Raw genomic sequence first — 25145 nt, forward strand, 5'->3', positions numbered from 1 at the left:
TACGGTATTTTTCACAGAGGTGGAGTTTACATTATTCTCCTTAACAGTAGAGGGTATTTATATCTGTGTAGGACAACTGTGTCTTTAGAAGACTAACTTGTTCCATGAGCCCAAGTGGCAGGACAATAAAAAAAAGTGTCAGTTTTAATCAATATCATCTGACATTATGGGAATTGAATTTCTACCTTTCTGCTAATACATTAGCTATATTCTGCTTTATCTCCTCTTCCAGAATTGATTTGCTACTATCCAATTCACTTGGCTCTTGTCATGCAAATGGTGGTATTTCTCCCCCATTGACTGTGCAAGCTGAGATTAGAGTTGAAAATCCAGTCTCACTGACCAGCTGCTGTGTATTTTTCATTTGGTTTCCCTCATTTCCCTCCCTCCCCTGACTAGTTCCATTCCCTTGTTTTCACCTTCGGGCCTGGTAATGTGCTGATAATGCTGTCTCTAGGGACTGGGGACCAGGAAGCAGTGGGGAATCATTTTGTCTGCAGCTGTGCCTGGAAAGAGAGCAAATGTTTGAGGATGCATAACCAAGAGTGCATCAGAAGATGCTCATGTGGGAATTATTTTAGGTAGCAGATCTTGCAAACAGTCTGAGGAAGTTCTGAGAATGAGTCCTCAGACATTTAGTTATTTAGTTATTTGCTTGTTGGAACGGTACTCACAATTATAGTACCATGATCTGGTACTGGAGAATGGTTTTGCATAGGCCATTATCTCTCCTAAATCCCAGTGTAGGACAGTTTGGGACTGTAGATTGGGATTAGCAATAGTCTCATAAGCCATGCTTCTCTGATGTTGCACAGGTTATTTGTTTGTGTGTGTGCTCTCTATGCTTTTATACGCATTTATTGTGGTACAAGCAATGCAGCTCCCTTCCTGATCTCTATCAAGCTCCTTCCTGCTACGATCTACACCAGGGGCGCTCACACATTTTTGGCTCGAGAGCTACTTTGAAACCCAGCAAGGCCCGGAGATCTACCAGAGTTTTTTTTACAATGTTCGTGCCATCATAACATATAACATTTATGTGTACAATGTATGTTGGTGTACCTTGAGCCCCACTGAGTATGACAGGACTTACTTCTGAGTAGACATGCCTAGGATTAGGCTGTGAGGCTGCAATCCTAGCCACATTTACCTGGGAGTAAGCCCCATTGAGTACAATGGGCCTTACTCCCGGCATTTCCTCCCAGAGGCACCTGAAGGGGGGGGTCGGCACTCCGCGATCTACTCATTTTGTCTCGCAATCTACCGGTAGATCGTGATCCACCTATTGAGCACCCCTGATCTACACCCTATTCCTCCTCCATTCCACCCAGCCCCCAACACTGGCTTACCAGCTCTGGCAAGGGCAGAAGACTCTAGCAGCAAGGCTGTGGCACTGCTGCCTCTTCCAGCATTGCTTGCCATATGGCCAGCAGCAGAGCACCATTAGGAGCCATTTTACAACAGTGTTCCGCCAGTTATTTGTCACCATGGCCAGATCTGTCTTCTCATAATAATAATAAACTGGTATTTATATACTGCCTTTCTGGTCATCGGATTACTCCTCTGACTTTATTCAATGCGATTTCCATAGGCAGACTGTTTCTAAATCCCCAAGGGGATTTTTACAATCACAGAATGATTCTGTCTTGCAAGAACCACACAACATTTCAGATGGATCTTTCTGGTCTGGTATCACTTCTGGCCTCCAGTTGCCTTCATGGAAAGAGCACAGCTGATACTCCAAACAAAGAGGGGCAAAGGGTCTCCTAGTCACAGACCTAGCTATTCATGAGCAAAGCTGAGTCTACGCACACTCACAAGCTATGTACCTGGTCTTTTATGGAAAATTCAACTTACACATCTAGAACAATCTGTACACTTGATTCCCAACTGGTTTTCCTACCTACCAATAGCACCACCATCTTATTTAGATTGAGGCTCAGTTTGTTAACTCACATCCAGTTCTTCACTATGTTTAAACAACTGTAGCCTCCTGGAGTCTTTTAGAAACAAGAGATAAAGCTGGATGTCATTGGCATACTTACATCCAACTCAGATCTGCAGAAGACCCTATCCTGTGGTTTCACATAGATGTTGAATAGCATGAGGGAACCCTGTGGTGCCCCATAAGCGAAAGGTTAAACTGTAGAACAGCAGTTTCCCAGCACCATTTTCTAAAATCTGCCTTCTAGGTAGGAGTCTACCTTGCAAAATGGTACTCCCAAATCACATCCCAGCCATGTAGTTGAGAAGCATGATGATATTGAATGCTACTGAGAGGCTGAGCAGAATGAACTGTTGACTATGTTTGTGAGCAGCAGTTTGAGACTTCACTTGTCCACATCACATAATTGGCTTACACGGTATTTCTTCTTTTAAATGCTCACAAACGTTATTCCAAATAATCCCAGATGTGTCCTTTCTTTTTTGGGATTATAGTTTAGATTTTGGTGATAAGGAAAAAAAACTCTCCACACAGCCACCTTGGGCATTTGCTTTGGCAAGCAAAAGGCAGGATTCAAATAAAAATCTGTATTTTTGATAAGTGCAGCAAAGTTATATTCCAGGTTCCATTCAAGAAGACATGCTAGCTGAATATTTGGCCTTTGAAATAAAAACTTGCCCAAAGCCTTGAGATTGGACATGTTACAATATGGCCATTGTCTCATTCTTCACAGCCACCCAGAAAGAGAAGATTGACTTCCCTTTCCGAAGCCACTTTCCAAGGCCACCCCAGTCACCTTTACGGTTCTTTTCCACCCAGGCTAATCACTGCTTAAGGGTGACAGGGAGCATACCTCACCCAGAGGTTTCTGCGTAGAAGTGGAGTCTTTGACTGGACAAGATGCGTCTGGTGCTGTGGGAAACAATTAGATCCTTGGTTTTGTGGGGTCTGAAGTATTTTAATATTTGGTTTAAATTGTATTTTCGCATGACTCCCCTGGGGATGAGCACACACCTCTTGCAAATTGCAGAGGGAGATCAGCTGGCAAGAAGCCTGCATCCTAGTTGTGGTTCAGGGTTACTGAATCAACAGGCCTGAAGTTCCATCTTACAAGATGATAATCGGGTTTCTAGGCAACCAAGCCTATTTTCACTTCCCTCCCATTGAGAGAAATGCCTCCTTGTTCAGGCAGGCAAGAAAGAGTGACAGATTTCGGCAGTCTCTAATTTGAGCTGAAAATAAAACTTAGCCCTTGAAATCTCAGGGCAAGACAGCGTAAAAGCACAGCACTGGGAGTGATAAGAAGTAAATTGTTCCCACTAATTAAACGAAGCTACATCAGAGACATGCTGATTGAGGCCTACCTCAGGTGTGCGCAGAAATGCATTCTTTTCCAATACATTCATCATGCCTGCTGCGTGCTCAGTCATGCCTTACTGCAATTATAAGGAAACATTAAAAGGGGGGGGGATCCAGATTTTTAATGTTCAGAGTTAATTTAAGGCACACTCTCTACCAGGAACAGTTCCTTTGCAATTCATATTGTGATGAACAAGAAATCCCAGAATGTTGTACCCAAAATGTGACTCCTGTTCATTTTGTGGTGACTTGCATAATGTTGAAATTGTGCTCTTGCACATATAAAAATACATCTATCTAATTCACCTATTTCTGTTAATTTGGTTTTGCCTCATCTGCTAGTAACTCACTCCAGTATTCACTTTGTTGTCACTTTATTCCCTGCACAGATTATTATTATTATTATTATTATTATTATTATTATTATTATTAACAGTATTTATATACCGCTTTTCAACTAAAAGTTCACAAAGCGGTTTACAGAGAAAAATCAAATAACTAAATGGCTCCCTGTCCCAAAAGGGCTCACAATCTAAAAAGATGCAAATGAATACCAGCAGACAGCCACTAGAACAGACACTGCTGGGGTGAGGTGGGCCAGTTACTCTCCCCCTGCTAAAAAAGGAGCACCCACTTGAAAAAGTGCCTCTTACCCAATTAGCAGGGCTTCTCACCTGTGACAGATATCACAGTGACAGCAGTGTTAAAGTCCCCCCTGCCCCATTGTGCTTCCAATCTAGTTCCTGCGCATCTGCATATACTACTCACACTTCCCCCCAAAAAAACTTCAGGATCAACGTGCTTTGAAAATAGCATGTATTGTGACCGTAAGAGTGGTTCTTGTGCCGTTTGAATAGTTCCTCCAACTGAGTTTGTTCATACTGTCTTTCATTGCTTTGAACATCTTTTGGACTTAGTGATAGTGTTCAGGTTGGTCCTGAGTGAGGGCTAACACTCACTTGATCAGGCTGATGCCTGAAAAATCCCCATAGCAATGGTAGTGCCTAATGTACCATTGGGTGTGCTGGGACAGTTCAAGGCTTTCCTTTAAGGCATCCAACAACCTGGTGCCAGCACTGTCTGGCCCTGCTAAAGTCTCCCCAAGATCTCTTTTGCTGCTTATTGTGAGACACAGCTGTCAAGGCAGAGGAGGGTGTCTGAGAGCTACCATGTTTTAAAATATCAATTGCCAATGAAATGGGTAAGCTGCTTCCACAAGTGGCCAAAGGCTAGTGATCCACCATTACTGAAATCTGGCAATCTTTCATTTAACATTGTTTCCCAAACCAGACTGCAGCAGTAGGTTAAAGCAGCAGTGCAGCAAAAACCCAGGAAGAAAAGAAAGCCATTGAAACAATGCCAGGGTGCTTAATCAAGAACAAGTGAAGTAAGACTAGCATATAGTGATACTACCACTTCTGATATGTATGTAAGGGCAATATATATTCCATGGCTCACATTCAGGCTGCAATCCTATGAGCATGGACTTGGGAGTAAGCCCACTAAATATGCTAGGCAGGGCTGGCCTTAGGGCAGTATGGCCTATATCATAACATTGGGCTCCGCTCTCTGGGGGCTCTCACACTGGGGGAATGGGCGAATCTTCCACTGCTGCAGCCAGCATCTGACAGCCTGGAAGGACAGCATGGTGAATGGAGGGTGATCTTGCTTGCCTTCCCCTGGGACCATTTGACCTGAAATGGGCCTTCCAGAAATAGTTGGCAGTGACGTTAGATCACCGCCAACTATTTCTGGGTGCTATGGTTTTTGTGCAGCGCCACAAGAATCTGGTTTGCCATGGCTGCAGTTACCACAACTACCTGGTGAGTGGGGGGGGGGGCGTGTAAGTGCCCTGCATTTGGCCCTACCGGTCCTGAGGCCGGCCATGATGCTCGGGCTTACTTCTGAGTAAATATGTATAAGGTTGTGCTGTCAGTCTAACAAGGTTTCTCCCCCCCCCCCTTTGGAAGGTATAGAAACATTTAATTGGGTTCTCCATAAGCTCTCAGTAGAATGGAAGACATTCAAGGTGTAGGAGAGCATTGGAGCAATGTAAATGAATGCGGCAAGCTATACTTTTCCTTCTTCTGAAATACAAAAAAGATATTTTAAAATTTGGGTACCATAAAATAGTATTTTCCAAGTGTCCTAAAATTCTATCCTAAATATAGTTTTAGGATCCATCTCCTTCCTGGAGCTGATCTGCTCTCCTCCCTGTCATCACCCCATTCTGCCTTCCCTGCTGGCTTACTTGGGTCATTGGGCCTTCAGTGATCTGTTGCTGTGAACAGAACTGCTTCAGCCACTCTGCTAGCGCTCTGGCAACATGTAGTTTTGTGTATTGCTGGAGGCTATTATTTACTGCTGTAAGGCAGTATCTTCTGGTGGAATGCCAGTTCTGCCAGCAGATACTGGGCTGTTAGTGAATCTGCCCTTAGTAGCTGCTTACGCTGAACCTGCTGCTCTGTTGTAGGTATTAGGTTTAGTGTTGGTCACTCAAGAGAATGCTTAGTTATGAACCCAGCCTTGTGTGTGTGTGTGTGTATCTGACTTGAGCTGGTTATAGGATTACTGGCAAATATCTCACCAAACAAAATTAGCAAGGCATCTATTTTGAATAAAGGTTAGGAAAGAGGACAGTGCAAGCCTGTCTTAGATCAATTTCAGAAAAGTCAGATGTGTCTGTAAGGAGATACAAGTTTTTACAAGAAGAAAACCAGGAAGTGGAACTGACACACACAACACAGGATGTACACTGTTAGTGCCTTGTATGATTTTTTAGCAGGGACAGCATTCGGGGTTGGTCAGGTTGGGACATGGCTGAGGGCCCATGCCCTTCAGAGAGCCCACCTGGCTGTACTGGCCCTTGAAGCTGTGGCAGTGGTAGTACACAAGGCACCGTCAGTGGCCAGGTGGGAGGATGTCATAGGGGGGTTTGCCATAGGGTTTGCCACAGGTGAAACCTGGCATCTGTACTAGTTTCTGTAGTAGGTCACACTGAAATCTTCTTATCTGAATGCACCCGTGCAGACTGCCAGTAGTCTACAAAATAGCAAAATATTATTGTTTCTGTTATTTGAAATAGTAGTTGGCAACCTTCAGTCTCGAAAGACTATGGTATCGCGCTCTGAAAGGTGGTTCTGGAACAGTGTCTAGTGTGGCTGAAAAGGCCGATTCGGGAGTGACAATCCCTTCCACACTGGGAGCAAGTGCAGTCTGTCCCTGGCCTGTCTCCCTGGCTATGGGCCTTCCTTCTTTGCCTCTTAGCCTCAGACTGTTGGCCAAGTGTCTCTTCAAACTGGGAAAGGCCATGTTGCACAGCCTGCCTCCAAGCGGGTCGCTCAGAGGCCAGGGTTTCCCACTTGTTGAGGTCCACTCCTAAGGCCTTCAGATCCCTCTTGCAGATGTCCTTGTATCGCAGCTGTGGTCTACCTGTAGGGCGCTTTCCTTGCACGAGTTCTCCATAGAGGAGATCCTTTGGGATCCGGCCATCATCCATTCTCACGACATGACCAAGCCAACGCAGGCGTCTCTGTTTCAGTAGTGCATACACGCTAGGGATTCCAGCACGTTCCAGGACTGTGTTGTTTGGAACTTTGTCCTGCCAGGTGATGCCGAGAATACGTCGGAGGCAGCGCATGTGGAAAGCATTCAGTTTCCTCTCCTGTTGTGAGTGAAGAGTCCATGACTCGCTGCAGTACAGAAGTGTACTCAGGACACAAGCTCTGTAGACCTGGATCTTGGTATGTTCCGTCAGCTTCTTGTTGGACCAGACTCTCTTTGTGAGTCTGGAAAACGTGGTAGCTGCTTTACCGATGCGTTTGTTTAGCTCGGTTTTGAGAGAAAGAGTGTCGGAGATCGTTGAGCCAAGGTACACAAAGTCATGGACAACCTCCAGTTCATGCGCAGAGATTGTAATGCAGGGAGGTGAGTCCACATCCTGAACCATGACCTGTGTTTTCTTCAGGCTGATTGTCAGTCCAAAATCTTGGCAGGCCTTGCTAAAACGATCCATGAGCTGCTGGAGATCTTTGGCAGAGTGGATAGTGATAGCTGCATTGTCGGCAAAGAGGAAGTCACGCAGACATTTCAGCTGGACTTTGGACTTTGCTGTCAGTCTGGAGAGGTTGAAGAGCTTTCCATCTGATCTGGTCCGGAGATAGATGCCTTCTGTTGTAGTTCCAAAGGCCTGCTTCAGCAGGACAGCGAAGAAGATCCCAAACAAGGTTGGTGCAAGAACACAGTCCTGCTTCACGCCGCTTCGGATGTCAAAGGGGTCTGATGTGGAGCCATCAAAGACAACAGTGCCCTTCATGTCCTTGTGGAAGGATCTGATGATGCTGAGGAGCCTGGGTTGACATCCAATCTTGGGGAGAATCTTGAAGAGGCCATCCCTGCTGACCAGGTCGAAAGCCTTCGTGAGATCTATGAAAGCTATAAAGAGTGGCTGTCGTTGTTCCCTGCATTTCTCCTGCATTTGTCTAAGGGAGAATACCATATCAGTGGTGGACCTGTTGGCTCGGAATCCACACTGTGATTCTGGATAAACGCTCTCTGCAAGTACCTGGAGCCTCTTTAGTGCAACTCGGGCAAACAACTTTCCTACAACGCTAAGGAGAGAGATGCCACGGTAGTTGTTGCAGTCACCCCTGTCGCCTTTGTTCTTGTACAGCGTGATGATGTTTGCATCCCTCATGTCTTGAGGTACTCCACCTTCTCTCCAGCAGAGACAAAGGATTTCATGCAGCTCAGTGATGATGATCTCTTTGCAGCACTTTAGGACTTCAGCAGGGATGCTGTCTTTTCCAGGTGCCTTGCCGAAGGCAAGGGAGTCCAGGGCCACGTGAAGTTCTTCTAGGGTTGGTTCACTGTCAAGCTCCTCCAGCACAGGCAGGCACTCAATGTTGTTCAGCGCTTCTTCGCTGACTACATTTTCTCTGGAATATAGCTCAGAGTAGTGCTGCACCCAGCGTTCCATCTGCTGTGCCCGATCCTGGATGACCTCGCCTGTGGCAGACTTCAGAGGGGCAATTTTCTTCTGTGTTGGACCTAGGGCCTGCTTGATACCATCATACATCCCCTTGATGTTGCCCGTGTCAGCTGCTATCTGTATCTCGGAACAGAGCTGGAGCCAGTAGTTGTTAGCACATCTCCTGGCAGTCTGCTGGACTTTGCTGCGAGCACCTCGGAGGACCTGCAGGTTGCGCTCACTGGGACAGGCCTTGTATGCTGCTTGAGCTCTCCTCTTTTCCTCAATGACTGGTGTCAACTCCTCAGAGTGGGCTTCAAACCAGTCTGCTGTCTTGTTGGTCTTCTTGCCAAATATGGACAAGGCGTTGTTGTAAAACAGCATTCTTGAAATGTTCCCATCTGTTGGACGCGTTTGCATCGACCGGGCCTGGAAGAGATTCCTCAAGCGCTCGTGCAAATTCCTCCACTTTTCTCTGATCCCGGGTCTTGCTCGTATCAATGCGAGGTCTTCCTTCCTTTTTTGTGTGGTACAGTCGCTTTGTTTGCAGTTTCACTCTGCTGCACACCAGTGAGTGGCCGGTGTCACAGGCAGCACCCTGATAGCTGTGTGTGATCTTGATGCTGGGAAGGCTGGAGCGTCTGGTGAGAATCAGGTTGAGCTGGTGCCAGTGCTTTGATCTTGGGTGTCTCCAAGAGACTCTATGTTGGGGCTTCGTGTTGAAGAACGTGTTGCTGACACAGAGACACAGTTTTTTTTTATTTGAAATAATATGCAGGTAAGAACATAAGACCATAAGAAGAGTTCCGCTTCTTCAGGATTAGGCCAAAGACCTATCTAGTTCAGCTTCCTGTATCTCACAGTGGCCCACCATATGTCTCATGTAACATATAAGACAAGAAGATGCCTGCATTCTGTGGCCATTCCCTTGTACCTGGCATTCTATAGTAGGCCAGGTAGTTAAACCAGGTATTAAATTAAGGGCGCAATCCTAACCCCTTATGTCACTGCTTTCCAGCACTGGCATAGCGGTGCCAATGGGGCATGTGCTGCATCCTACAGTTGGGTGTCACTCAAAGTAAGGGAATGTAAGGGTGCCTCCTCAAAGTAAGGGAATGTTTGTTCCCTTACCTCAGAGCTGCATTGCCCTTATGTCAGTGCTGGAAAGCACTGACATAAGAGGTTAGGATTGCACCCTAAGAGTGGGTTGTCATACTTCATATTGTATTCAGATAAAACATGCATACTCTGTAAATTCTGAAGAGTGATGTCCATTTTTCAGTTCAAAATACAGGGTGACCCAAAAAAACCGGAACCCATAAAATTTTTATTAAATCCTACAAAGGTCCAGTAAATTTCAAGAAACTTACTGGACTCAAACTTCAATCTGTGTATGATTATTCCCCAAAGTTTCAGTTATCTTGGTCGCTTTGCATAAAAGTCATGTTCTTTCCAAAGAAAAATTAAAATTAACAGTTTTATTCAAAAATTTGTGGATTCTGTTTTTTTTTTTTGGGTCATCCTGTATATAGAAGTGATGACTGGGAAACTGTTGAGACCTGCTGCTGTTTACTTTAAAGGAAAACATGGTAATTTGTTCATGCGTTTGCCCTTCGATGTATGCCCTGCATTGGGGTGGGCAAACGTTTTGGCAGGAGGGTCGCATCATCTCTCTGACACTGTGTCGGGGACCGGGGAAAAAGAATTAATTTACATTTCAAATTTGAATATATTTACATATATGAAAACATTATAGACAGAACTTATGAATGAATGAATTTTACTGAGCTTAGTTATAATACACTTGAGAACTATAATCCATGTAGAACCACATGAGAACTATGAACAATTTGCCACACACCTCTTGCACAGTGAAAACGTACAGCCCAAACCAGAAACAAATGGAGACATAAGTTGTTCAGAGGCGGGGGGGGGGGAGGTTTAAAAAAATAATGCCTGGAGAAAAGCAGAAAACACATGGAGACTTATAGCTCACCTGCAGCTTGCAGTTGCAGGCCTGCTTAGGCCTCCAGTGGGCCAGAGGTTCAGTCCAACAGTCTCCAGTGGGCCAGAGGTTCACTGAAGACTGGAGCTCCCTGCAGGCTGGATTGGGGGACCCTGAAGGCCACAAATGGCCTTGCCCACCCCTGCCCTGCATCAACTGCAGTGAGGGCATCTGCCTAGTACAAAATACAGTGGGAGAAGCTTCCTCAAGGTTCTGCTTAATTCTTTTAAGAGGATGGTGGTCCCAATCTCCATTAGCCAAGATCTTTTATTGGAAATGGAAGTCTTTATTGCTCTTGTTTTGACACTTATCTGTTAACTTTTTTCCTTTCAGCCCATATTCCTCTGAAATGTGACTGGGGGTGAAACAGGATAGTCTGTGAGAACTCATCTCTTTTAATGAACATTGGGATGGACATAAACACTACAGCTTGGTGTAAATGCTAAATAAAAAGAGGAAGCTTTAAAACTAGTAGTTGTATATATTTAGGTAAAGCTCTGCATATCTTGCAAACCCTCACTTTACAGATAATTATCTTATTCATGCCAACTGGTGTGCAATATAGCTGTGGTGATGACAGATATTGGCTGGGTACTGCTTGCAGACTGCTTTTAAAGAGCAGTGACCCACAGGGTCACAACATAGAGGGAGCAGATGAGCAGGCTGCCGCAGGTGCTGGAGTGGGCTTGCTGATTTAACCCTTGGCAGGCTGCTCTAGCCTGTAAAGAAAACAATTCCTCTTCTATAGCGTGACTCTTTATACGATCTAAGAGGCAAATCAGCAATATTAGTAGGGGAAAGGTTTTGTCATTAAATTTGCCTCTGTGTTTGTCCTAGTTTATTGACTTATTGGTATTCGTTTAATGTCTTATAGGTTCTAAATTGAGGGCAAGAGGTTAAATGTTATCACAGATTGTAACTCTGTCCCAGAATTCCTCACCCTAAAGAGATTTCCCATTCTCCATGTAACATTTTAAATTCCTATTAGCTTTTAGCGCCAACCCCCCCCCCCGTTTTTTCTTTCTTTTATATATTACTTGGGCAATTGCCAAATGTTAAGTATTGTCTTTCAAAAGGCATAAAAAATAGCTGTGTACTGTCTTGCTATAATTGATTTTTGGCTTTTGTGAATATAACATTTGTAAGACTCTTTTGTAAGACATTTGTAAGAAGTTGTATTCTTTTGTATTTGTTCCTAAATGACCTAATTCAATAATGTGTCAAACATTTTCCATAATTTCTCATTGACTTGGGATTTTTGGCTGAAGCGGAGACTGAAGATACCCAACATTTTGCACTTCTTTTCTCACTATAAGAAAGGCTGGCTCATACATTATTTTCTTACACAGATAAGATGATGTGATGAAAGTTGCTTCCTCTTGGGGAAACTGGTCAGTTGCTTGTTTAGGCTGATGATGATGTCCTCCTCATAAAAATGAGACAATATATATCCTTTTATAAAAGTTTAACAATATAGATGCCTAGACTATCACCTGGTGTTGAAAATTCATTTGGTTTAAAAAAAAATAAAAACCTTCTTCCAGAATGTCTTTCACTAACTTCGAGCAAAATATCTCGAAGTTATATCTGATAACTTATCTGATAGTAGTATATCTGATACTTATATCTGATACTTATCTGATAGTAGTACCTTTTGTTAGGAATAATCAAAATGACAAACAACAAGCTGCAAGCTTTCAAATTCTCTGGAACTGCTCAGTGCTAAGCAAAACAGAAAAGTGTGTTGTCTGGGCGTAGAATTGGCATGGTGTAAAAGCCTCAAAGTTTGCAGTTTATTTGTTTTAAGAGGGAGTGCAGGAGAGTTATACAGACTTGGGCTGCATCCCTGTACATATCTCCCTGGGAGTAACCACCATCAGTGAGACTTCTGAATAAATGGGCATAGGCTTGCACTTTTAGGTGGCAAACCTATACAGTCAGATCTTGGTATCTGCAGGGGATCTGTTCCCACCTCCCCAACCCTCACAGATACCAAAACTCATGGATAAACAAATCTGTAGGTTGGTCCATTATTACCTTTAGATGCAACCAGAGATGTTCTACGTCTGTGTCCAGAGGTGTTCTGAGGCCCACAGAGGTTTTGCGTGACCTCCCTAGGCCTCAGAAAGGCCTTCAGAGGTGCTGGAAAGATGCTGGAGGAACAAAAACTGGAAGTGCCTTTCCAGCACTTCTGGAGGCTATTCTGAGGCCTGGGGAGCCTGCATGTGGCCTCTAGTCACGTCTGGGAGCTCAGGTCCGACTGTCCACCACAGGTTCAGAACCTTCAGGGAGTTAAATCTGTGGATCCTGAGTTCGCGAGTTAGGAAGTTGGACCTGTACAGACTTACCTGGGAATAAGTCCCATTGAAATCAGTAGGGCTTATTTATGCATAGACATGCATAGGATTGTGCAGTTAATTTTCTGAGACTTACTAGGTGCCAGATACTGATTACAGGGCTATGTAGGGCAACTGGGACAATGAAATGAACTTTTTCCTGTTTTTAGAAAATACAGAATCTACCAAATTCTCTGTTCTGTCTTCAGCACTGAGGCAGGCAGGCAGGCCCTGGGGCTTTTGAATTGTTTCTAATGGACCATCATGCCTTCCTTTGTATTTTGGGTAAAACCAAGAATACACAGTTCACAACAACACATTTTGTAAAATCAGAGTTAATATGCAATTTTAGATATTCTACATAAGCATCTTGAAATAACTTTAATACTTTTTGTCTGTTTTCTAATATAACAGCTCCAAGGCAGCCTTTATTTAATAGTCACTGAATGAACTGATTGGGATGTCCCATTCACTATAAGGAGGGGCCCATCATTTTCAGGAGCAAAGAAACCATCCCTGCAAGTAGAATAGTGTCATTCATTGTTCCATTTACACTTTCATTTTATAGGCACCAAGGAGAAGTAATCCTGGGCAGGAGGGATTATGTTAACATATGTGGTATGTGGATGGAGGCACATTGTAAAAACAGTGATGAGGTTATGGTTGCATTTGCATTTCTTAGATGTGGTGGGGAACACCACATCTGATTTTATGGAATAATCATAGATGCGATATTTTTGTTGATGAAGTATGCATAAGTATGCTGAGACAAACTGTCCTGTATTTATAGGATATTGTGCAGTAAATATGTAGAACAAACACAGTTTATTATTTGGAAGTAATTTATGTGGCTTTCTTAAAAAGTATGCACAAATTCTATGCCAAGTGTGCATTAGCTAGACCAGTATTTATAAACTATGGATTGTTTTTTCTCTTTCTTTTTTTGCATTTGCTAGACTCTGTAATTTGCTTAAAAATTGAAAAATTAATGTCCTGGAACAGTTGCTGAAAGGCTCATAAATAAAGAGTTGAGATCCAAAAGCTTGAAATGTATCTGAGGTTATGTTAATTATGATTAATTGCTTTTCCTAAAGGTTTTTTTAGAAGCCTCTTAGCAACCCTGAACCATTATTATTGCACATCAATGAAAACATGAGAGACCGTCTCCATTCAGTATTTCTTCCAAAGGATGACGTATTCTTTCTCATGCCTGACTGTATTGGCCACTGTTCAAATGAAGCATGAAAGTCGAGGCCTGGGGAACGGTGCAGATGATACTTGCTTTAATACTACTACTGCAATATAGCTTGAAACCTAGCGAAGTTGTGTTAGTGGTTCATCTTTTGTATTTTGAAGGCCAGTAAGGTAAGCTGGCTTCCTTCCTGATCACCTGCAGCAGAGTCCATATTGGATGATAACTTCAATGGCAGCATCACAAGATATAGTATCTTATGAGTCAAGGCAGTACTGAGACGTCCTTTGCATGTACTGTATCTCCTTTTTCTCATTAACTGCTCTACGCAGTGTTAGTCACCAGCCAAGTAAGTTAGCCAGAGGCTGCGACTGATAGCATTTTGAAATAGTTCATCATTGAATACTATCACAGGAATTTAATTGTATCATTTTTGCAGGCACGTCCATAAAGACATTGGTTCTGGTTCCCTAATAGGTTTTAGGCCACGTTACTTGATTTTGTCAAGCTGCTCTAATGACATTTTTTATACCATGCAGGATGACTTTAAGACCTTTTAAAACAGTAGCGACATGCCAATAAACCTTTATTATAACTAAAAGATCTCACCCAAAGCTTTTATTTTTGGACAAACTAAACTGCAATGTTGGGCTCAGTCCTTGAACAGGATTCATTTGGTAAAACAAAAGCGGGTGCCAGATATGGAGAACAAGAGATGCTCATTTTGTTGCAACAATTTAAAACCATTTGCACAGCTGAATGTGATTATGCTTGAACAGATACTTTCACTTGAGTACTTTTTCCCCCATTCATGTAAAATCACTCTTTGATAGCTGCAGAAAATTCCATTTAAAACCAGCAACAACAGATGAGCTCAGAGCATTATCTATATACAGATCGCTTACTCACCTCTCTCTGCTTTAGCAGCAAAATACTCTAGGAAATATAGGTTTATATGACGGCTGAGAGAGGTTGAAAAAAATTACTTAATGCAAATGAAGCCAGAAGATGTGACTTCATGAATAAGAAATAAGCAAAAGCTGAAACTTCCCATAGGCAGTATTATATGCTTTGAAATTAATTGCACGATACACTGCAACACCCGTGCCTTTTTCTCAGGAATATCATGCATAAATATAAAAAGTTTTCCCCAGCTCAATTTGGGTGATGCAGGTAGGAGGAAATTGTTTCATTTTTGTAAATACTACATATTTAAAAGGAGGAATATATATATATCTAAATTTCTGCGTGGCATGGAGAGATTTTCGGTCCAATCCTGTCGAAGGCCTGAGCCAGTGGAATGCTGCAAAAATGCCAAAAAGCACTTTGTGGCAACACAATGCCCAGGTGTGCCAGTGGGAAGACCGGAGCCTTCCTGTTGCTGTCAGCAGAGCAGTAGAGGCCTGCTGGAGCAGATAAATTCAGCACAGGTATGGGGGGTCGGCAGGAGGGGATTGAACAGGGTAGGGGAGGACCGGAGGCAGGGCGGGGCTGAATGAATTGGGCCTGGGAGGGAGGTGGAAGCAGTGATGCTGTGTATGCTGAATCTCGAGGCCCTTCCTGGTTCAATGTGGACTTGGGCCAGTGATATCTCTGGAACAGGTCTAAACTGACCCATTGTGGCTGCTGGTTTTATCCCAGGGCAAGGAGACAAATGCCTGAGGAGACCTTCAGCAGCCAAACGTCCCTTGCAAGATGCAGTATAGCATGCAGGGTTTTAGGTTGGATTGGGATGTTTGTATTTTTGGGAATAGACAGCCTTAGTTTTTGCTGGCTGTGGAAGTGGAGCTGCAGGAAAAATAAAAATAAGTTTACCTTAGCGAGACAATATGAAAATTATAATATGAAAAACTTTTATTTCCCTTCTGTTTAAACCAGGGGTGTCAAACATAAGGCCCAGGGGTTGAATGCGGCCCGCGGAAGCTTTTTATCAGGCCCTCAGGCTCTCAGCTGCTTAGCAGTGCTGAGGTGGCACAGCTGAAAGGGCAGCCCATATGAAAATTAGTCTCTCCCATGTCTTGAAATATGATCAAGATTTGTATGTTTTCTTTTCTGTCAGTTGCAGCTAATGAGTTCCTAAGTGAGAAAAAGTGCTTATTTTTGGTCATGAACTGTTTAATGACATCACTTCCTGCCTAATGACATCACTTTTGGCCCTCAGCTGGCATCATGAATGCTATTCGGCCCTTGGTATGAAACAAGTTTGACACCCCGGTCTAAACTAATAGCTAGAAAAGATGAAACTTTCATACCTCTTGGTTCTATGACTTAGTTGTGTAGCCAATCACAAGCTATTTAACATGCTCATGTCTCCAATTTCCATCTGGAAATGAATGTTTCTCTGGGTGAATATGAGATAATTTACCTAATGAGAACTTTTCACAGTGGGCATACAACCATTTACATGTTGGTTGTCATATTGTCCTACTACATGGTGAAATTTATTTAAAGTATTTCTATGAATAATAATAATAATACAGGTATTTATATGCTGCCTTTCTTGGTCTTTATTCAAGACTTTATTCAAGGCGGTTTACATAGGCAGGCTATTTAAATCCCCGTAGGGATTTTTACAATTGAAAGAAGGTTCTATCTTTCAAGAACCACAACATTCAGATGTTTCTTTCTGGTCTGGTTTCACATTCTGGCCTCCACCCTCCCACGCTCAGAGCAGATGGAATAACTCGGCTCAGCTTGTCAGCTGCTTCAAGGTTGCACAGTGCCGGTGGCCTCGAACCGGCGACCTTGTGGATGTTATCTTCAGGCAAATGGAGGCTCTACCCTCTAGACCAGACCTCCTGCCCATCTATGACCCAGACCTATGCCATTTTTCCCCTTGTTTTCAAGGTGCCCAAGATAGCTAACAGTCAATTAAAAGCATAAAATACAATAACATTTAAAAAGTCGTGATCAAATGACATACATACCTCAATAAAATAAGCAGCAGAGCACAAGAGGATCAATGGCAAATTGTAATGGTATCGGCAGTGGTGTTCCCGGTGGGGGGCAAAGGGTAAGTTTGGAAAAGTGCCTCATTGTGCCCTGTAAGCTGCTCTAATCGTTATAGTCATTTTGAGCAGTGAAAGTAACGCAGAGGCGTCTCCTCTGTGTTGCTCTTGCTGCTTGGAGTGGATCCAATGGTGAGGGCAGCTTACCCAGGGAATGCCACTGGGTATCAGGGGTACTGAAAAGGTTACCTTGCAGGAGTACTGAAAAAGTTACCTTTGTAATCATTTTGCTCTTCCTTGGTCAACCAGTTCTGCTTCCTGTTCTGATTGATGGAAGACCCAGTGTTTTCTGGAAAAACGACCTGGCTACTTAGGAGGTAACCATTCTTCCATGTGTTTTCCCCTTCAGTTGATAGGAAGCCAAACCTTTTACTATGGCCTCTGTTTGGTGAGGTAGTAAAGTACTTACCCGTGTGCTACCGATGAGTGTAGCTGTTAGCAGTCCATGCAAGTTGATGCACCAAACAAGGGATGCATCATTCCTGAAACTATTCCTTGGAAGGAATCTCTTTGGAAGTGAAGCACAGTTCACCTGTGGATTAACAGGTGTACAATTATCTGCCTAAAAATGTCTTGCAGTAAATTGTCCAAATCTAGAGAAAAGGGAAGAAACAGGATGAGGTCACTGTGTATTGGGGGGGAGGGGAGGAGGTGAGATTGTAGAGAGAGAGAGAAGAATTTTCCTGCAGTAGCATTTTTATTCTTTGCTAACTTATAGCAGATTGAGCTGTGCTTTGGTGTACAAAAGAGATTATTTGATTTTTCCATAGCAACATCATTCACTGCATTTCCTAGCCTGTGCTGTGTTTAAGAGCATTGGTTTGAACTGAAGCAGGGAAGGAGTTGGGCGGATGGATGAGGGGGCAGGGGAAAGAAAATATGATAGCCTGAATGAAAATTTCTTAAACTGCTTTGCAAATTATATTATAAGCCGCTCTTGTGGGTATGTGTGTTTTTGTGCGTGTGTATTTTTCCCCATTGACTGAATTCTGTGTGGTTACAGAAGTGTTGCTATGGTGACTGTAAAGTGACAGCTGTTATGTTGTGCTCCCTGGAGAAATGTATGGTAATAATGGTCAGCCTTCTCATGGGATAGGCTAGCATTAAAACTTGAAAATAAATGAGCAGGTATTGTGTAAAAAAAAAAAAAGGAGAAAAATCATTCTTATGCGCTGTAATTAACTACACCTCATAGACGCCACAATTCTGTTCAGTGCGGAAATATTCTCTAACATTATGTGAACTATACTCCTTTCTTCCAGGTACATTTGTGTGTAAGATGTATGAAATGTTGGCAACCTTCAGTCTCGAAAGACTATGGTATCGCGCTCTGAAAGGTGGTTCTGGAACAGCGTCTAGTGTGGCTGAAAAGGCCGATTCGGGAGTGACAATCCCTTCCACACCGGGAGCAAGTGCAGTCTGTCCCTGGCCTGTCACCCTGGCTATGGGCCTTCCTTCTTTGCCTCTTAGCCTCAGACTGTTGGCCAAGTGTCTCTTCAAACTGGGAAAGGCCATGTTGCACAGCCCGCCTCCAAGCGGGCCGCTCAGAGGCCAGTAAGACATAACCTCAGAAGCAAATATACTGCACTGCAACTCTCCAGCTTTACCTAACCAAGACTTTGGTGTCTTTCAATTACCGTATTTTTCGCTCCATAAGACGCACTTTTCCCCCCAAAAAAAGTGGGGGGGAAAGTGTGTGCGTCTTATGGAGCGAATACTAAAAAAAAAAAAAAACTCCGCCCCAGCCCTGGCCCTGCCCCCTGCCCATTCACTCTGCTCTGCTTCCCCGGGCAGTCAGAGGCTACTCAGAAGTAAGTCTCAGAGTCACTGGGGCTCACTCCCAGGAAAGCGTGGGTGGAGTGGCAGTCTCGCTGCCCAATCCTGTGCATGCCTACTCTGAAGTAAGTCCCATTAGAGTCAGGGGGGCTTACTCCCAGGAAAGCCTCTCTTCCCCCCCCAAGCCTGGAGCATCACAGCCTCTCTTTCCCCCCCACCCCAAGCCTGGAGCATCACATCCTCTCTCCCCCCAAGCCTGGAGCATCACAGCTTCTCTCTTCCGCCCCCAAACCTCGAGCATCACAGCCTCTCTCTCCCCCCCCCCCAAGCCTGGAGCATCACAGCTTCTCTTTCCCCTCACCCCAAGCCTGGAGCATCACAACTTCTCTGCAGCACAAACACTTTCCCCCCTCTCTCACACACACAGGCTGCCCCCTTCTCTTACACACACAGATGCTCTGCCCCCCCCACACACACTCACACAGCAGGGAGGGGCGCTTTCACTCACCTCATCCAGCATCTGAATGTAAGCCCCCCCCCATCACAAAGAAAAAACTGTCTCCTTGGTCAGAATGCCAGTGTTTGCTTATTGCACAAGCCCCAGGTAAGGCTCGGTTCTCACCATAAATCCAGAGGTTTGTTGTGTCTTGAGAATTCAAGTTGTGGTTGGACTTTCCACTTGTTCATTTGTATTGGAATCACGGAAGAACTGGCGAGGAGGTAGATGTGGTGTCAGCAGTGGCCCCTTTAAGGGTAAGGCCTGGGCATCCAGCAGAGTGTGCTGCACAGCTGCAGCCACTGGAAGGCAATAGGGCCCTCAGGGATATAAGGAGTACCTGAGACAGAAAGGGTTTGTGGGTTTTGGAGGAGTGCAGGTTGGAGGTAGGAGAGGAGACCGACTGGGTTTATTGAATTTGGAATCTGACTGGACTTGGATACCCTGATGGATTTGACTGACCTTGGACTGTAATTTGGCTTATTGGTTCTGGACTCTGATTTGGCAACTTTGATTGATGGGACTGATTTACTTGGCATCTGTGGACTGGAACTGGACTCACTTTTGCTTGCTGCACTGGTGAGTTGCACAAGGGGGACTGATCAGCCTTAAGCGGGCACAAGGCCCAGTGGACTGGGATTTGGCAGAACATCATTGTAGCAGAAAGATAATGTGATCCCCTATTTGTGTGCACCTGCTTTTGTGAGCTTCATAAATTCTGACTCTAGCGATGATGAGTTCTTGGGGTTTCCAGAAAACTAGAGTACTCAAACCTTTAAGTCTTTCCATTTGTTAATGACAGTGATAATGGTTCTTAATGCCACTGTTGACTGTTGTTCACTTTACATGGTTCAAATGTTGTTCTGTTATAGTATATTAAATATTTAATTACACTATTTGGTTCAGAATATTTTTTTTCCTGTTTTCCTCCTCTAAAAACTAGGTGCGTCTTATGGTCAGGTGTGTCTTATGGAGCGAAAAATACGGTATTTGAGGGGGAAAAATTCTATTTTAAACATGGAGTTTGTGTTAAATACTTTTGAATATGCTACTTACAAGTTTGTGGCATACAGTGTGAATGAATTGTATATACCAGTGGTTCCCAACCTTTAGGAGCCCGTAGACCACTGAGGCAAAATTGAAATCATCGTGGACCACATGCAGTTGAGGATGATGTGGCTTCACCCTCTCTGGTGGTCTGTCTCAAGCCTTCCCCTATAGATTATTGGACAGAGAATGGACTACCCACAGCCACAGCTGGCACTTAAGTGGTTGTGGCTGTGGGCGGTCTCTACCCTCTTTGGTGGTCCATGGGAGATTGTTTGCTTGGCAAGACACTAGAAGTGATTAAAGGTGATTTTTTCCCCCTGAAACCTCATGGGGGGGGAGTGGTCCACAGAAACCAGCAAATTTCATGCCTGTGCAGGGCTTTGAACCCAGGTTCTGTTGGTCTAAGTCCAACTCAGTAGCCACTGCAGCACCCTAGTTGCGCCAAAACTTATATAGCTTCCTAGTGTCTGTATTTTGTGTAAATAGTCCTTTATATGTTCATGATGAGCAGGGTCTTTGATTGGGACAAGGCGGTAAGATATTGATGTGTGGGGTGTACCCCAAAGTGTATTTGGTGGTTTCTCTTGGCTTTTCTCCTCCTAAAAGAGTAATTAATTGCAGATCCTACCATGCAGTGCTCGGTTCCGTGCTGTGATTCCATTGGAGCTGCAAACACTTGTCCTTCTGTCATTGAGACACAAGGTTGGCTGTGATCTCGGGCCATCTGTCTGCAGACTTCTTCCAACTCTCTGGCAGCTAGTTTACCTTCATCCCGACTCCTTTGTTCCATTTCATGTATCATCTGACTCACTGGGCTGGAAAACTGGTGCCCCTTTTCTGATGGCTTTGGAGAATCTCTTAGGTGGATTTTGTTCCTGAGGTCGCTATGCTCCTTTGCTATCTTCAGGTACCATTAAATGAGACCTCTGCTTCAGTACTAATGCAGACAACTGTGCCCATTACTTTGTACATCTTTTTTTCAAAGTGTCCAAGTGCTATCCAATGCATGTTGACTCAGAATCAAGTCCCACTGTTTTTGATGGTGCTGCCTCTCAGGTTAGTGTGCATTGGATTGCAGCCAGAAGGAAGAAGAGAATGGGGTATTGATACTCAAATCTCATAAATAGCTCTCATGGTCCTTGAAGGACTTCAGTGTTTATGTGAAATGTAGATGTTTGTTAAATCAATAATTTAACAAGACAAAACGTTTGTGATCTTTTCTTTTTTGCATTTCTCAAATGAATCATAGACCTTCAGCTTTTGGAATTAGAGTTTAAGCTTTGGAATCAGATTGCCCATCTTTCTGAGAGTCTTTACTATCCAGGGAAGAATGATATTATTGCATGGAAGAGAAGAGAAGCAACTTGCCCAGAAGAGAAGAGAAGCATGGAAAAGAAGCAACTTACCCAGAATTGCACAATGAGAGATCCTCAAAGTGCAAGGTTCACAGGGCCCAGTCCCAACATTCTAGCACTTGTGCAGCCATTCTAGCTGGGCATGCATTGCATCCTGCAGTAAGGGGGACAGTCACAAAAGCCTCTTCAAGGCAAAAGAACATTTGTTCACTTACATGTGGGTTGCATTGTAGTGCATCAGTGCTGGAAAATTGGATAGGATTGGGCCCACAGTGTTCTACTTTAATCTTCAGGTTACATTGCATTTATTTCACAGTGTATGCAGCCAATGTTACTGCTTTCATAATTTCATTGACCTCTGACCTGTCAGCATTGAATCCCAGGAAGGAAGATTTCTCACTTTTCGAGGTTGAGCTCTTTCAGCCTCACACTCTATAAACCATATAGTTCATCTTCTGTTTACTGCCACAGTCATCATTTTTCATTAGTGGTAACTGAATCCTGCATTGTGAATTTCCCACATTTTATAAAGCTGGCAAGAAATTGTGGTGATGATTTAATTACCTGTGGAAAACATGTAACCATATGCTCTTGAGAATAATTTCAAGCCAAAAGGGAATTATGTAAATAGGTGCAAAGTGAACAGTAATCATAAGTGAAGACAACTAAAAGAATGTGATTGCTGAGAGTGGCTGATGAGTGAATAATGATTCACCTTGGCAACAATTAAACTAATGTTGTAAACATACAGCAAGATGCCAAAGAAAAGCCCAGCAGTCTTGACGTGAAATTGTGTCTGAGTATTTACTGACTGTGGCTTGTAACTGGATAGGTAGGACACCAGCAAACCAAGTCATTACATAAAATCTTTTTATTCCGGATGAGGGCCATTTGCGATATCTCCACAGAGGCTACCCACACAGAGACTGGGAAAGGAGGTTGGATGGCTCCTGGGGAACTAGACAGGAGACCAGACAGTGGTCTTAGGTTCTGTCTCCGTATCTCATTGTTCCAGTTCTGGGAAAATAGTTATCTTCAAGCAGTTATCCAAGCAGTACTGGGTTTTGGAATATGTTTGGGCAGAACACAGGCTTGCCCTCAACTTTTTCTCTCTCTCTTTTCTCTGAGCCTTCACCTAGTGAGTGATGTTTGTCTCTAGTACTTGCTTGTCTATTGCAGAGGTGGTAGACTTGTAATTTCATACAGTGGGCCGAATAGCATTCATGATGCCTGCTGAAGGCCAGAAGTTATATCATTAAGCAGGCCATGACCAGAAATAAGCACTTTTTTCTCATTTTTAATAGCATCTTATTGGCTGCAAATGACAAGAAAAAATAAGCAAATCTTGATATTTTCAAGATACGGAAGAGCCCAATTATCATGTTGGCTACCCTGTGAGCAGTAACAGCTCAGCAGCTGGTGGTGGTGCTGGGAGCATCTGAGAGCTGAATAAAGAGCTTCCGAGGGCCGCATCCAGCCCCCAGGCCTTATGTTTGACACACATGGTCTACTGTCTTCCCATAACTCTTGCCATCTAGCTTTTACAAAACCCACCAGTAGAACACCCCAGTTCTGTGTAAGGAGTTAAGTACAAGGAGTTTCCTCATCACAATATTTTAGACTATTTAATGTAAGTGGGATATTTGTACCTTTCCAAGTTAACTGGGGAGGAAGATCCTTGGAACAGTGGGCACATGCCAATGCAGTGGTATGCCAAAAGACGATTCAGACCAAATCCTTTGTATTCATGAACAAGTTCATAATGGGCTGATGAATCATGGTACAAACATGACTCGTAACCAGGATTAGCAATAAGCATGGTTTATCATCTTAATACTAATTACATTCCCAACTGTAGCAAAGTGGTAAAGCTCATGCTTAGCATTCTGAAGTTTCCAGGATTCATCCCTGGCATCTCCAAGCAGGACCCAAATTTAATCATTGGCATTTCTAGGTAAAGCTTAGACGTCTGGAGAGCCACTGTCAGTCAGCATGTAGATAGTGATGAAGCAGATGGATCAATGGCTTGATTTAGTACAAGGCAGCTTCATAAATTCATTAGTAACTATGATATAGGTGCTAAACTAAACATTGTCTCAGGGAGCAGATAAAGGGTGGCATCAGAGAGACCCTTATAGGGTCAGCTTAAAAACAAAGGCATCAGAGAAATAGGGAAACTTCCATAACTGGTTTATTTGAAGCCAATGTAAAACTTTACCCATATCTAATACTTTGTAAAATCGCACATTCTGCCTTTAACCATACAATAGATGCAACGCCTAGCCAGGACCACAGTGAAATTATTTTGAGTGAAGAGAACGCTTGTACTTAGGATCTTGGATCTGAGTTATAGTCATCTCAGATTAAATGCTATGCCAGACACAGAATTGAACATAAAGAACACACCGTACATTGTACAATTGTACAAGAACAATGCGGGTAATATGTTTTAATGGCAAAATGAGATTTTTTTATTCCTGCGAACACCTACATAGTATACACTGAAGCAGTCATCGCAGTTGCAAGCAAGTAATCACAGAGTCAGGACCAATGTTTTTGCCATGCTGTGTTTTAATCAGTCATATAGGTATTTAAATTTTAAAAAGAAATTGACCAGCGGAATTGAGCAGAAGGCCTGAGGATAGAATGTGTAGAATAATTAATGATCCATATAACTCTAGCAGCCAGGGGTGTTGACTGGATGGAGAATGGAGGCTACTACAGTCTGTCACTACTGTTTCATCACTCATCTGCTAATTGTAGTAAATAGCAGTTTTATGGATCCCCTGGTGCTCTTTCTATGTAGTGCCAGCGCCATAAGGAAAAATTAAAGTTTTTTTTCCTTTTGTGATAGCTATTGGGTTAAAAAGTGAAAATAAGTTCATTTGAGGCTAGTTGTGGAGAGAGTATGGACAAAATGTATACAGTGTATTTATATATATAGCATATGTTCCAGTTGCAGTGAAATGAACAGTGAATAAACAAATACAGCAAAATATATAATTAATGTCTTGCTATGTGGTTCTATTGCCACTGCTTCAAGGGCAACACAACTGTTTTATAAGGCAGGGAACACACCTTGCAAGAGCAGGAGCCCTCAGATTTCACAAGCTGAATTTTAGGCACTGTAAATGCAAAGAAAAAATGTGGCAGTTTGAAGATTTTTGGATTTTCTCCTTTTAGGACAAATTTTCCACAGAGCCGTTAAGATGCACACACTGCCTTGCTCCCTCCCCTTTCAAAAAAAAAAGTGAATGTCCAGAGGATATTGGTTTCTACTAGTCCATCAGTCTCCAAACTGGAAACTGCTGTGTTCCAAAAAAGATCTCCCTGTCCCAACCGGCTGCGTTTCTTTCTAGCTGATCTGGGCACAGAGATGCAGAATGGTAAGTTCCGCTCGTGGAGGGGGGGGCATTTTCCAAACTCTGGATCTGACCCGCGGGACAGGTTTGGAGAGCCCTGTACTGTAGTAAAGTTGCTTCCTAGATTTGCAAAGGTTATGTGCCTTTAACAACTCTGTGATGGATGGGAATGAATACGGTGCAACTTTTCCTGCGTATGCATGGTGCAGCATGATGATGGGAAAAGCCACCCCTGTTACGTTTCTGCCTGTCGTGTAGCTGCCATTGGCTAGTAGGTCTCAAAATTGTAATC

Source organism: Tiliqua scincoides, chromosome 1, assembly GCF_035046505.1.
Source record: "Tiliqua scincoides isolate rTilSci1 chromosome 1, rTilSci1.hap2, whole genome shotgun sequence".
Lineage (NCBI taxonomy): Eukaryota > Metazoa > Chordata > Lepidosauria > Squamata > Scincidae > Tiliqua > Tiliqua scincoides.